The 16,112-nt window shown below is 39.8% G+C and overlaps 1 protein-coding gene across 6 annotated transcripts in view; it reads left to right on the plus strand.

Moving 5' to 3' along the window:
- Positions 1 to 16,112, plus strand: part of LOC138491794 (multiple epidermal growth factor-like domains protein 6) — a 1,495,213-nt gene that overhangs the window by 220,679 nt on the left and 1,258,422 nt on the right. The gene's annotated exons all lie outside the window — the stretch shown is intronic.

The raw sequence follows: 16,112 nt of genomic DNA on the forward strand, positions 1-16,112 counted from the left end.
ACAAAGTACAAACATTAAAGATAAAATTAACCTAAATGTTGGCATGAAGATGTATAAGAAAAGTAAAGACTAGAAAGAAATGCAGAAAATGAAAAAGAAAAAAAGACAACAAGATGAAAATTAATCGAGCTTCAATTTTAATGCCCACACAACAACAAAAGGAAATGGGCAACATGAAAGTAAATCAGATAAGGTCAATAACAAACAAAAAATTATTGGAAAACAAGGAGCAATAAGCTCCAATGAAGAGAAACAACCAACTTACTCTATATTTGAAGGAACTCCAAAGACACAGAAACAAAATGCCAAGTCAAAGCAAAATATGTCTGACAGAAAAAAGTAAACCATCTACACATGAAGCCAGCATGAATGGGTCTCCTGCTTTTTAACCACTTAACTGCCATTGGTTCCCCACCCCGTGCCAAGGCCTTTTTTGGTGATTTTGGTATGTCGCCATTCAATCCCATGTAACTTTTTTTGTTACAGGAGATATCTGTGCCAAATGTGGCCCCTTTTTTTCCCACATGTAGGCAGTTGTAACGCCACCCAGGAATCCCAGTTTGCTGTAGGGGGTTGAGAGACAATAAAACCCAAAATGTTCTTCATTTTTGGTTTTCAGATGTTGTACAAAGAAGCCTGTGTTTTTTTTCCTTGCAAGAGCTAGGAACAAATGGTTTGCTGGGCTGAATTCGCCATTTTTCAGGCTTTCAAGAACAGGTTGAGTGGAAACCAAATAAAACATATTTTGATATGGTAAACAGACATTTTTTTTTTATAGGTAGGCGATTTGTCCTTTTTTGTCCAATAGGACATGCGTGGATGGAATGGGAGAAAAGGGTAGAAAAGCTGAATTGGAAGTAGACAAAATTCTAAGTTTAGGAAGGGGTGATTAGCGTACGTCAGGCAACAACTATGGAGGGAAAAATTACATAATTTGGGGGAAAATTAGGAAAATGACAGAAAACCCCCCCACAATTTCTGCACATTTCACTCTGGTCACCCACCGAAACATGCCGTCAACAACACGTGGCCTACCTTCCCATGTTCCCACAGGTGTCCGACCAAAATGGTACCTCACATGTGTGGGTGCACCTACCTGGGAGTAAAGGGAAACGCCTAAAACACTGGTAACACTAAGTCTTTCCGCAGAGCAGATTTTCAGGAATTTTGCTCATGCAGACAACCTACAGATTTGGGCCTAGGGTGTCCAAGCCACCAAGGAAAGCAGGGAACCCCATGCATTTCCGAAAAGAGTACACCCGTGGGAATCCACAGAAGTCTGACTTGCGCAAATTGGCCCAGAATGTATTACCCACAATCCCTGGCAAAGTCCAAAATTTGGCGAAAAAACACACACTTTTTGTCGGGGATTGTGGGTAATACATTCTGGGGCGATTCACGCATTCTGGTGGCACTGTTTTTGGTGGCCCTCTCCCCTCCACTTTAAGTGGATGGGGCAACTTAGTAGCCCTCCATCCACTTAGGGTAGGGGGGAGATGGCCAACCCCCTTAAAAGAAAAAACTGGTGGCTAGTTGGCCCACCCCTACCCACCCCACCCAAATCTCAGTGTATTATTTATTTTTATTTACCCCCCTTCCCTGGGAGCAGATGATCTGTCCCCAGGGTATTGCCCCCATCCTTTGGGAGACAGGGGGAGAGGGCCGCTTACATAGTAACCACCCCCTTGCCACTTCAAAATCAAATCCCTGGCATCTAGTGGTCATTGCTGGGCACGGATCGAGCGATGCATGCCAAGCAATGCTTAAAAAAAGGTGTCCTTGGAAAGGGGAGAGTCTCCCTTTTCCAAGAACACCTCCCTCGATCAGAACAGCACTTGTGCCCTTCAGATGGAGGGAGATAAAGGTGCAAACCTACCTTTTTTTATTTTCGGCTGCCGCAGTGAAAATTACCTTCACTTTCATGTTGGTGTGCTTTATGCACGCCGACGTGAAACAGAAGGTAATTCAACCCCTGAGCTGTGAGGGGGGGACCTCCCCCTCACATAGCCTGGGGTTTTCATTACAGTTTTGTGTGATCCCTGCTTTGCAGGGGTCGCACAAAACAATGTGCCACAAAGGATGAGCTATGTCGTCCTTGGCACTACGAATGTAATGTCAAGGACGAGATACCTCGTCCTTGGCATTTAAGGGGTTAAAGAAATCTAAAGACCAGACTTCAAAAATGCTGAATAAAAACCACCTTAATACAGAAGTCACAACATCCAACTAAAGGGAATGAGCAAATACAAGATAACTCAATGGTATTTCTAACAGAAGAAGAAATTAAGAAGAGAAACCTCATGATGAATCTTTCAGCATATACAATACACGAAGAAGAAGATGGTTCGAGCATGTTGGACGATGAGTAAATTGTGATCGATGAGGACATCTCTTTTACAGCAGTATATGGGGACTTAGACGGCCAATCGAGACCTAAGGATGACAGAATTTTAACCTGTGAGGACATCTCAGATATGGGAATTGGAAAGCTTCAGGCAATCTCCAATTAAAATCAAGCCAATTTTGAAACCACAAAAACAGCACATGAATCCTCCGATACATGGAAAAGAGAAGAAACATTGCATAAGCTTCCAATCTTTGATGATCCCAGAAGTTCCTATTCGGACAAGATCATTAACATGAAGTCCATTTGGAAGAGACATGATGATTTGATTCTGAATAGAACACATGTCCTACGTCTATTACACACAATACTAAATTTGGACCCGATAAAGTTGGAAGACATCAAGAGAATTGAATTTCAGCATGAATATCAAACTGATCGTATAGCAGTACATCTATCCTCCTGAAAAACAGTGATTGCCATATTAGCAGCTATAAATGCCTCCCCTCCATTGGGCTTTGAGGTGACCTATAATGATCTATCACATAGAAAAACTAGAGGTGAATTAGATGACACTAATACATGATCAAGAGAAAACCAGATAACCTCGTAAGCAGAGGATTTGGGGAAAAACAACAGCGCAAATAAGAGAGCATAACTTTATGGACCGTCACTAGATGCGCCCTGGAAACTATGTTCTTGGAACTCGCGTGGTTCTATAAATCTATTTGAAAGTGAAAACCAGAATCTAAAATCTGCAGATAGAACATTCCTCCAGGAAACGTGGATTAGTAAGCAGCCAAATGCCATGGTTGCACTACATTCATGAATCCAGCAGTTATTCGAGCGAAAGGTCATCCATCCTCTGGGTTATTGACAATGATCAAAGCAGGCACAAATTTACATCTGATAGAAACAACTAATCTGAATCCATTTACACAATTTACTATATTAAAAATGACACCCTATATAGTTAATAAAATTGAGAAAAATGGGCAACAGAAACAGAAGATTCTACTACTGGAATCCGATGGCTATCAAGGACAATCTCTTCATTGATGCGATCTTTACAGCAATTGATGAAATAGGGAACCGTTATCCTAACAGGGAAATAATTATTTGTTGTGATCTCAACATTCATTTATTTACAAAACTTGGCAACGAGATACCACAAAATAAACTGGTAAAGAAAGAACAAACATGGAAGAATGAATGTTCCCAAAGAGACATCGAACTCCTAAACAGTCATATTCGAGGAGACATGCCGGAAAGGCCGACATGGAGAAAAGGAAACTCAACTGCATATCTAGACTACATCCTTGCAACTCACTCACTATGGTATGAGTTGGATAAGATGAAAATCGTCAAAAATACAACAAGCAACCATAACATTCTAATGTTGATGTGGAAAGGTACCCAGAACCGTTCAAATATTAAGATGCCACCTAGAGTGGAGCTAAACCATGGACTACATCGTATACGCATGACAGAGGACCAAATACAATGTCTACCAGCTACCTTCCGAAATACAGATCTGACAGATAATGCAAAGATAAACTCTGAGTGGCTATTCCGCCCATTTAGAGGTTCTAGCGCTAAAATAAGGTCCTACCAAATGCCTCATACTCATGGCTACAATCAAGCAACTGCGATCAGAAAAAAGAACTTACGACTACAGATATGCCTGGCGCAGAAGTTCCATCCTAAGCTAAAAATAAAGCTGTTAAAAAATATAGACAAGACTACAGGAACTGGCGAAAAAACCTTGCGGGCAATACGATTGCAAAATACGCAGAACACATGCTGTTAGCCCTAAATCAATGAAATTCCAGGGAGCTGTGGAACCTTATAAACAACAACGTGCAGAACAAAGAGCTACTTGTATCGGACGTAACACAGGAAGCCTGGACTGTCCATTTCACTAAGCTTTATCAAAAAAAAAGAAGACAATAAGTCATATCATCAAGAAGAGCAAACCAAGAAGAAATCATAGGAATTTGAATGGACCTATGATGAAATTATGAAGATTACTCATCTCAATGTCTCACAGGGGCGCCAGGTCCAGATGGACCAAGTAACGCGATACTAAAAACAAATTTGTGAAATTCTTTTTCACATTATAGTAGCAAACAAACAAATACTGAGCACTTGGAAATCTGCAATATTAATCCTGATTTTCAATAAGGGGGATAGAAATACAGCAACAAACTATCATGCGATAGCGCTGTTAGATACCTTGGGGAAAATATTCGCAACAACCTTACAACGCAGATTGACAGAATGGATAATTCAAACAATAGGCGGGACGAGTGATTAGCAGGATTTACAAGAGGAGTAGGAACACATATCAACTTATTCATCTTAAACCTACTTGAATTGGAGGCTTTAAGAAACAAGACACAGACTCTAGCAGTCTTTATTGACTTTCAAATAGCTTTTGATAGTGTCCACCGCCAAAAACTGTGGCAGAAACGTATCTTATGGAAATGTCCCACTGACTTTCTTGAGCCAATAAAAGCTTTATACTAGTCGACCAATGTACGAGTTAGACTGCAACATACAAGTGCAATATCCAAAGAAAGCCCAACCTGGAATGGTTTGAAGCAAGTTGCCCATTGGCATCCACCCTGTTTAGTCTTTACATCTCAGACTTTGCAATAAATCAAAATACTCTAATTGCTAATCCGCCTATTCTAAATGGGACTCCAATAAAATGGATAATGTATGCAGATGACCTTGCGTTGTTCGACAAAATGCAAATAGGGCTTCAAAAAATAGTCAATGCCCTATTTAGCTATGCAGAAGATGATGATTTAATTATCAATTTTACAAAATGTCAAACAATGCCTTTAGTAAGACATGCAGGAAACAAAAAGAAAACTCCAAAAATGTACCTACAACAAACAAAATTAGAAAGTGTAAATACCATTAAATATCTGGGTCCATGGATAGGTCAGAGCATTGGAGGAAATAAATGGATGTCCCATTTAACTACCAAAATTGATTTCCTGTCACGGCAAGGAATTGCGCTTCATAGAAAATATGGGAGATTTTCATTTGACCCATTGATCTTGTTTTACGGCCAGAAAGTCATAGCAATCGTGACTTACGGAAGCGAAACATTATTAAATCTATCATGGCAGATTTGGGACATCTTGGAGGGAAGATTTTGGAGGAAAGTTCTATCCTTGCCCAAATATTTCCTGGTAAAATACATACGATTTGAGATAGATCTATACAGTCCATTGTAATGTGGAAAACACTGGATATGTATAGAAGAACACAAATAAATATCCCGTCGCTTCATCTCTTACGCACCCAGAGCAAAGCCATGAATGATGTAATTTTAAACACATGGAAGGAAGCATGTAAATACTCGATGATAAATCTTGTTATCACCGAAGAGATATTGACGTGTAGACTGCTAGAAGTTAAAAGAAAACTTCAGCAAAAAGATTGGATACACACAATTGACAAAAAATCACAGTATCAACTTTCACTCAACTGTGTACTTGACTGTAGAGCACTGAATCAAATAACACCATACCTGAAGCTCTTTCCTTGCCAAAAGACGCAAGATGTTTTCTTGCAGTTACGGCTAAATATATTACCCACGAGAGAAGTATAAGCAACAACGAGACAAGTTTCAAAGGAATTGAATATGTGCCGATTCTGCAAAGAAGAAAGTCAAGTGGAAACAGCTTACCATATGTTTATGTAATGTACAGCCTTTGATACGGATAGAAGAACATTTGTGAAAATGCTGCCATTAGAAGTAAATATTTAAGATCGAGAAGAGCGGTGGGCAACCTTGCTTATAGGCAATCCTACAAGCCTAATATTTAGAGTAGTCCAATATTTGGAAGAAATATCATAAAAAGTTGGTAATGACAAAATTAAACGAGGAACAGAAAATGAATCGTATTGCCTCACCGATCCACTGACATTTTAGAGTAATTTCAGAATTATTTACCTAATAGTGTTCCCACTGGATTTAATTTTAATTAATTTCATGTATTAATTATTTATTCATTTATTAATTAATTTTAATGTAAATCATGTAGACAAGACCAAAAATGTAAAAGTTTGCATAAACTAGCACATAAAAAAAGCCAAATTACCTTGGCTTTAGATCACCTTGGCTAGCTATGTTGAAGATGTTTTTTCATTCCACTAGCCGAGGTGTAACAGAACATTTTGAAATCTGTACTAGGCCCCATGTATTTAATCACAAGGGAGTTACTGTTCTTTGAATCTAATGTAGAACCTATTGCTAGTGAACGTGATTAAGCATCTATCCTTTTATGGATGGATGTCTGGCTCAGTGATGATGCACATTTTACATGCTGGATCTTAAAGATAGCTTAACATCAGATCACACAAACATGGCTAGTTGGCTGTGCTATGTAAAGAAAATGTTACTATGTTTCAATTTGAATCACCTGTTTTAAAAATCCATTATGATCAGCGATATCTGATAAAAAAGGAAACATTGCAGCCAAGGACAACTATGATGATGATGATGATGATGATGATTTGAGGGTCATGAACCAAGGTGTCACTTGAAGCATATCTGAAGTAGATCTGTCTTTTTGATTTCCTTTTTCAGACACACATTATTTAGTCTTTATCAAAGATAAATATGCTGTAACCCTTATTGAAAGATTTTGATATAGTCAACTTCCAATTTCAGATTCCTATTCAGTCTCCACTATTCAACACAAACCTCAAATATAATTGTATATCAAATGAAACAAATTAAACGTCTAAGATGTTTTTGTACATTTTACTATATATTTTGGTTCAAATACATAGTCCTGGTACCTACAAAATTTAAATTTACATATTGCAAAATGGCCTTTTTATGTATTGACAAGCCACTAACATCTGTATATTGTATGTTATAGAACATCTCTTGCCTTCTAATATGAGACTAAGGGCACAGCTTAAAATGAATTGATATAGTTGCATATGTGTATATGCTGATATTATAAATACTATAGATTGTATTGTAAAGATTTTTCTATTCTGATATTTTATGATAATCAAAATGTGTACATATTTCATTATATTTTTTGTGTTGGAATTTTGGCTGTTATATCCTCATAGCTCGTAATGGGATCTGGCCATCATTAAGTAACATGGCATAATGGAATCTGTCCAGGCTATGCTAATGTACCATACATTAATCTGGTCATGCTGTTTTGGTTGCTTGTTGGTTTTTCTCACATACAGAATAAAGCAAAGGCAATGACACTTTACTGAAGCCTTCGCGTGGTGAACAAACAATAAAACATACAAAATAAATTAATAATAATGCAGCAGAGGAGGCAAAAAATAGTAAAGCCTCTTAAATGGGGCGAAAGCAGACCCCATTCCCAGTTCAGATTTGAAACAGTAAGGGCTCCTACAATATCTTTCAGAGGTTTAGGCAACCCCATGTTGACCACCCTGGGACCACTGGAAGATGGCCGTGTTTGTTCACTGAATAGGTTCTTCATGTTACTGAACTGCGGCAAATATAGCTCTAACTTTGCTCACTTTTGACTTTCCTCAGAAAACCAATTCCACCAAAGTTGATCAAACAAATCAAAAAAGTACAAATACAGTTTAAAACGATACTAAAAATCAAAACATTGTTAAAATAATAGAACACGTATCACAATAACATTCTGAAATTGAAATCCAGTTATTCAGTAAAATTGTCAATACTCTCTTGCATTTTACAGTATGTGAAATTTTATAACTGTACAGTATGATCCACAACACGATAATAGCTTATCATTAAAGCAACCATTAATACATCACATATTTCCCATTTATATAGTTACCCACTCATCCCCCAATTGCCCGAGAGTCTGCATCCTTGCCTGATTGTAACAGGAATGTTCCCAAAGAGATGCTCTAAAAGATGCTTAAAAAGGAACCATGAGGAACTTCTGCTGGTACCTGCACTCCTCCAAGAAACATTCTTGAGGGGAATCTCTCCCCGAAATCTGCAGGCAATGGCCTGCTAGTGCCTTGGGGGGAAGTGAATACCAGCGAGGCCTTCCATTGACCTGGTTGGCCCAGCCGAGTCAAACGCCTTTGAGGATTTCTTGCTCCCAGGGAGCTCTGCTGGCCACTGCCTATGCTGACTCACCACAAAATGGCAGGAGAAGCAGGAGTACAAGACACTGACTGCCCTTTAAACCACCAGAATCTTTGGCCTGTATTTACTTCCAAAAGTACAAGACCTAGGCACAAATTCAAATAAACCCATAAATAATATCTGGACTCGAGGGAATAGATCTCAGCCTTGAACTCCCAATGCTGGGCATCATCTGCATCGCCAGCACTGCAGCTGAATCTTCAGTGAACCAGACAGTTTAATTGTACCTAGACCAACAACTCTTCTTCTCTTCAATACAGCAGCATCAACAGTGGCTCAACAACATTATTTTGTGTTCTTAAGATTGTGCTTGAAGATGATCTTCAGCTGCACTGGCACAATGCTGGACAATCCGAACACAGAAACCACCACCATTGACCTGTCACCTTGCAAGTACCTCAGTGTTGACCTCCTGTGATAGTATTTTCCTGAAAATACATGACCACAATGTTCCTAATACTTGGCCTGCCATCAGAGGGCACCTGACGGGACTCAAATCAATGTCCTCTATGTATAATATTTGCTTTATCTTTAACACTCAGTCTGTACTTACAGTGATCAGCATGATAGCCAGTATCCCACTCAACCAATCAGAACCCTGTCAGTTTCTTCTACTATTTTCTATATGCGAGGCTGAATCCCAGTTGAACCAAAGCAAGTCCAAATATAACCCTGGGGTACAAAATGTTCAAACACTCTGACCCCTTTAGACACTTGAATTGCTCGAAGAGACCAGCATGCGGCCACAGCTGACCCTCATACAGCCCACAGAGAGACCCCTCACCCAGACCTAAAACACTCCCCTATCCCCAACTTGCACTCAACCGCTCCTGATGCCTGGTGAAGTCTGTGTGTGGCGTACGCTTTCAAAACCCAACATAACAAAATGAAGCTGCTTCACTCCGCATCTGAACTGTTGGCCACATCATTGCATAGCGCCTAGCAAACTCTTGAAATCCCAATCATACCTTCCTTTCACCCCACATAAAGAAAGACTGCTTCCTCCTAAAAACACACTCAATACCAAGTAGAGGGGGCTGGGACTCTGACCTGAATGCCGCTGATGAACCTGGTAGAAGGGACAGTTCCTTACCTTACCATCTTCATTGGCATCAAGCCGTCAAAACGCAGAGCGTAGCCCTTCCCCAAACTCCTTTCCCTGCTATGTGGGGAAGGGGAGGATGCAGGCATTTCCGTCCATGCTGCTGCCTGAGGTGTCCTCCTCAGCCTATCGTGCTCCGCGCCCGTGCCTCGGGCCATGGGCTGAGAGTGGAGTCCTGACTCCTGTTAGCTTTGGTGTTTCAAATGCAATGAATCGCAACAAAAGGAGCAGCTCCTGGGCCAGGAGCCGCTCCTTTTGCGATTTTAATTGCATTTGTAACAACTGGTGCCATACCATTGCCGGATCGGCTCAGGGCCCAGGGAACAGCCAGTCCATTACACCTACGTGATGCATTCATCAAAGAAAGGTAACACTTATGTGTTCCCTTTCTTTAATGAATGTATCCACTGTGCTGCAATGAGGCGCAAGCTGGCTGCTGAGCGGGCTGCAGCCTGCAGGCAAGCCAGCCAGCCCTCAGCCAAGGTTGTAACCTGGCACACCACCGTTGGCCCACATATAGTAGACCGGCCCCCAGGGCCTTGGATCGGCCCGGCCAATGGCCGAATGGCCGCCGGGCCGGTCCAACCCTGTGTAAGGGGCAGAGGCAGGGTTTTTGACTCAGGATGGTAGAGACTTGATTTATATGGACATCCTGACGGAACCCTTAGTATTTTATTTGAGGTAGAGAATCCCCTCTTAGAGCTAGGCAAAGATAGGTTTTCTCTTTGGTTTATGATATAATAAAAGTTTATGCCAACAACCATGCCACGTGTGTCCTCCTCCTTCTTCTGCACCCTTACAGCACACAAAAACAAGCATTTACCCAGTGGGCACCCACAGCATAGAACACCCCACTGCTTCACATCTGCACTGCACCCTTTGTCACCACTTTTCAAAGGAGCATCAAAACATAGGAGTTTCCCCACACATAATCCTGCTCTTCCACCTCCCTTGCTGCCACTTAACTGTCCTAATCTTCCTTTCTTATACTGTAACTTTTGTTTCACCTCCCACATTTTGAAGCTTTCACCATTGTACGGTGCTCTGGGACTCTTATGGGTAGGGACAAGGCTGAAAAAAACTTCAAATGGAATTACATAAAATAAAAAGGTACAGTGGAAGATTAAATTCTCACTTTTGTGAACCCATACACTGCTGCATGAATCACAAGAACAGAACAAAACATACAATTTGTTTTTTTTTATTTGTTCATGGTTTGTCATAAACCTTTACAAAATATACACAAAATGGAAAGATTAAAACACAAAAAGAAAAATGAACCATTCAAATTTCACACAATCACAGCATATAGACAATGAAACAGATATCCAAAAACAAAGAATGTCTAACTTAAATCACATACTGTTTTTAAAAAGGAAATTACACGAATAAACAACGTCAATGAATATCCATTTCTAATTATATACCATATGTAATTAGGATCATTGCTAAAACTATTGTCAAATAAATCTGCAAAATAGTCAGTTCTTTGTTTGACCAAATCAGGACATCTCAGCATAATATGTTCTAGAGTCTCGTCTGTTTCACACACCTTACAGAAACGACACCATTTCTTTCTCTCCAAGGGATTTCTTATATTTAAAATACAATTGGTATGCATGACATTAAGTCTAAATCTCATATAGGAGTTTCTAAAACTCCTAGATGGGTATTTTGTCAAGTAGAATTCCATAACCGGAAAAAGTTTGCAAAAAGAATGGACTTGATTGTACAATTTGGACGCTAACTCTTTACTCTTTGTCAGAGACCAATCCATGCCCCTTATAATCTGTTTACATTTGATGGGTTTGTTCATAACAGTACATTTAGCAATACCAATTTCTTCTAGCATCAGCTCAATTTCATTGTTTAGAGCAACCATAAAGGGGCAAGACACATCAGCCCCTGCTTCCGCATAAAAGTTGGTGACTCCCAATAATTGGCATTTTCTCCATAACATAAGCCTTTTAGTTGCGACTAACGAGTGGAGGGATTGTAAACCCAATTTGTATCTCAATACTTCGATGGGGATACAATTTGGTAAAAAGAACAAAAGCCCCCTCCAAACAATACCTTCCAATGTTTTCAGAAAATCATCAATATCAACTGAAAAGATTTCTAGGCCATAAATGATCCGCGGGACCACTTTACTTAGATAAAATTCTCTCATTGGTTTCATCGTAAAACCTCCATATTTTATTTCCAGCATTTGCATCTGTTTTAAAGCCACTTCTGCTTTTGATTTAAGTTGGTTTTTAAACAGCGTGACCGATTCAGTGCCCATGAAGCAATAACCTAGATATTTGAATGCTTTTTGGGGCTTAATTTGTTTGCCTTCACAGAACCATGAGAGAGAGTTCTGCTTCTTATTGGCCCGTCCCATTCAAATTATAATCGTTTTGGAGGGATTCATTTTTAGGTATAGATTACTTACAAACAATTCAAAAGTCTTAATTAGGCGCTGTAAACCCACTTTGGTATTGTCCAAGAGGAGAAAATCATCGGCATAAGCCAACCACGAAATTCCTCTTCCATTCAGTTTGGGTGAAACCAGACCCATGTTCATAAAGGCAAATTGAGCTCCACTGACATATAGGTTCAAAATCGTTGGTCCCAGCATGCATCCTTGTCTTAAGCCATTGTTGATTAAAATTTGGGAAGAGAGGTCCCCGACCGTGTTCATTCTTACAACTAGCCTAGTATCTGTGTAGAGTTCGATAATAATATTCAATAGATGCATTGGCATTTTTAGAGATTTTAGTTCATGCCATAGCATTGGCCTGTCAACAAGGTCAAATGCCTTGCTAAGGTCCATTGATGCCACAAAAGTTTGACTCTTCCCCTTAGTCCAAGCTTTGCTTTGGATACATCGCAAGACTAACCCACCACAATCCGTACCACAGTTTTTCTTAAAACCCACTTGGTTCATGCTAAGTATATGATTATCATCCATCCACCTCTGAACATCAATCAATATCAAGGATGCAAATATTTTAGAGTCTGAATCCGCGATAGCTATGGGTCTGTAGTTACTAGGCTCCAATCGAGAACCCTTTTTAAACACCGGGATAACAACAGACACCCCCCAAGATTGCGGAATGGTTTTTAGTGTACACACGTCTTTGAAAAGTATACATAAGATTCTTGCCCATAAGAGAGTGTCAGCTTTTAGCACCTTATTATTGAGATTGTTTAACCCAGGGGCTCATGTATTTTTAGATTGTATTATAAGACTCTTTATTATACCTACCTCACATCTCAATGTCCAAGGTGAAGGACTCACTCTATGAGGTGAATAGCATTGGTCATTGGTCTTATACAACTTAGAAAAATGTCCTGCCCAGATGGCTTCAGGGATTGGATTTATCATTATTTTGACTTGAGTCGGGTCCACATTATTCATTAGTTGCCAGAAGTTATGCGAGGTCACCCCTCTCATTGCTCCTAACATCCGTTCACCATCCCGTTGAGCAATGATACATCTATGGCTCCTCAGCCAGTTTTTGTATGATTGCTTTACTCGTTTGATAGAAACCCAATGACCCGAACCGGCTATATTCAGTTTACGCAGTCTGCGGAGCTCCCGATTGAGTTCTCTTTTTCTTTTGTGAACATCTATGTCCATTGCATGTTTGTGTTGATTTGTCTGGACAGATCTGCGAGGCTTATGTTAAAAAAAATCCTTAATTTTAGATCTAATGGTTCCATCGAATTCTTTTACCGAGAACATATGCAAACGTTGTTCCAAATTTTTGTTATCGTATTCAGCGATGAGCGTAGAGGTAAATTTGTGTGTGGAATTAAAGGACCATTTAATCCTATTATTTGCGGTGTTAAGCAAAAGATCCTCCTTATAGCATTGTTTGGCCCTTTCGCAGATTAAAAGTTCAAACTCCATCACAAGCATACAGTGGTCACTTGTCGAGACTTGCTTCACTTCAAAACTTAATAATGAAAAACTCAATTTAGCAGTTAGAAAAATATGATCAATAGTGGACTTACAGCCTCTTGCATTCCATGTACAGTGGTCATTAGAAATACGCTTTAATCCCCACAATTCGGTGTATTTATGCCATAGGAATCCTCTGAGTTTCTGGCTACCAATTACGCAGGTTGTCATCTTGAGGTGCAAGGATTCTCCCATCAAACTGTCCACATCACAGTCTGCGTTTAGGTCGCCTGCTATTATTATTTGACCCACAAGTGTTGTTGGTAGACCACTGATCTATTTGTTTACCTACATCAATTAAGTTGATTTCCAGCTGTTGATCGGATAAGACATTCGCGTTCCAATACACGTTAATTATCAGTAGTGAGAAGAGATTCAAACCATCTCCCACCGAATAATCAGTTAAGAGAAACGATTGACCTTGTTTCCAAGTGTTTATTTTTTGCAGACCTGGGGACTCCTTTGAGTCCGTGAGTATGCCCCCCTTAGGTCTGCCTCTCGCACCTTTCGTGGCACATAATTCCTCCACTACGAAATCTTCCCAGCCGACATGAGAAGTCAGCCAGGTTTCTTGTAACAAAATTAGATCAAAGCCATGTAAATCTAACATGAGAGATTCGTTGTTAAAAAGGTTAAGATTGCCACGAGAATTCCAGCATAGCAATTTCAAAGCATGATTAGTAACTATGCGGTTTACCCAATTCCTTTAGATTGGAGATTGCGTCTCGCAAAGAAAGAGCCAACCATCTCCAATCCTGTTTATCTGATACATCATCAGTTTTTTGATTGGTATGGTAAAAACTTTGTTCCTCACTTTCTTGCCTTGATATCCCACCTCTATCAGGGATTTGTGTTGGAATAGACTGGTCCTTAAATGGGAAGATGTCCAAACCCATACGATGAAGAGCTTCTGCCTCCTTCAGTATCATTGACCGAACCAAGGGGGATGGAATCACCAATCTGACAAAATCCCATCTTCCCTTATCGATAAAATCGACCATATGAATATCTGCAGAGGTGATAAGTTTGAGTTCAGATATCTCCGCAAATAACGAGAGAATGTAGGGTCTATTTAGCGATTGCATTCTATCATCTTTAAATAAGGAGCATAAAATCAGACTCTGCATATGTGGAAGTGCCACAGGTCTGAGCTCCTGCAGATATTTAATATCGTTAGATGCTTTATCATTATGCCACCTACCATCCCCCCTTACATATGAACGATAGTCCTGTTCATTCCTCTCTTCTGATAAGCCCTCATCTTTTTTTTGACAGTTCAACAGAGTATCTTTATTTCTAAGCCTCTTATTTTCTTCTACAATGTTATTCACATTTTTTAGGAGTTCACCAATTTGATCATGTTCATTGGCCTTCCGATTTATGCTAGTATCTGTGATCACTGTCTGTGTGGTATCTGAGTATTTCCTCCACATTTGTCTCAATATCTGTGGGCGCAAGGTGAGGGTTAAGTGCTGCATCTACACCTTGCAGGACTGATCTCTCATCCTGTTTACTACAAGAGTCTACCATTGTTGTATTTGTAAAAGGTAGTATATTGATATTCGTAGTGTCTTTATGGTATAATCCTGTGTTTACTGATTGTACAATTGGTCTTATTCGTCGCTTCACTACCTCCCCAGAGGCCAAGAGTGTATGAGTGTTTTTAACCTGTTCTATACCACTCATGTTTTTACCAGATCTAATAGGCTCCTTTGTACTTAGGCAGTCAGCTTCCTTATTCGACGTACTTATTGGACCTTTAAAGATTTTAAAAATGTCATTCAAACCATTTTCCAGTCTACTAGTGGTATCCGTAAAGGAAGCTCTTTTTTTTTTTCTTCATAACCTCATACATTCCCTCCACTCCTTCATATTCACTCTGAGTTGCCTGATCAGCGGATGTTTTCGCAGTTGCAGCTGCATTCGTCTGTGTGGTTCCGCAATTCGATATCACACAGACAACTGCATCCGAAGCATCCTCATCAATCATGGTTTCATATCAAAGTCTCTCATACATTTTCTAGATGATTTATTTCTTTGCTCTGTTTTTTTTTACTTTATTGTTTTTTTTCGCTTGTTTTTTTTCTGCTCTAGAAGGCATAGTATCCCTAATAGGACCTTCAGTTAAGTCATTGCCCTTAGGAATCATTTTGGGCGTGACAGTGTCCTTTTTCGCAGAGTTGGCCACAATTTCCGAAAATTTAGGGGCCACCATGTTATTTCTAGATGTTTTATTTTTAAGCGGAGAGGGTACATCAGGCTGACCATTCCCAATTTCTACCCCATTTGTGTGGCGTATAGATTTCAGATCAGCATTCCATGTTACCATTGTTTCCTTCACTATGGGGACTAACATGTCAGCTAATCCTATAGGCAAAGTCTCTATACATTTAACAATAGGTAAGAGTAAACTCGGTAGGACTTTGGGAAAGTTGTCAATAGCTGTTACCATAGAAGTCAACAAGTCATTATGTTTTCTAAGTTCAACCAGAATAGCTCGGTTGAAAATACCTACCATCGTCGTCATGTCATCAGCTGGTGGAAAATCATTTATGCCCTCCGAGAG

The sequence above is a fragment of the Ambystoma mexicanum genome, chromosome 10 (assembly GCF_040938575.1).
Source record: "Ambystoma mexicanum isolate Mex_15411 chromosome 10, UKY_AmexF1_1, whole genome shotgun sequence".
Taxonomy (NCBI): domain Eukaryota; kingdom Metazoa; phylum Chordata; class Amphibia; order Caudata; family Ambystomatidae; genus Ambystoma; species Ambystoma mexicanum.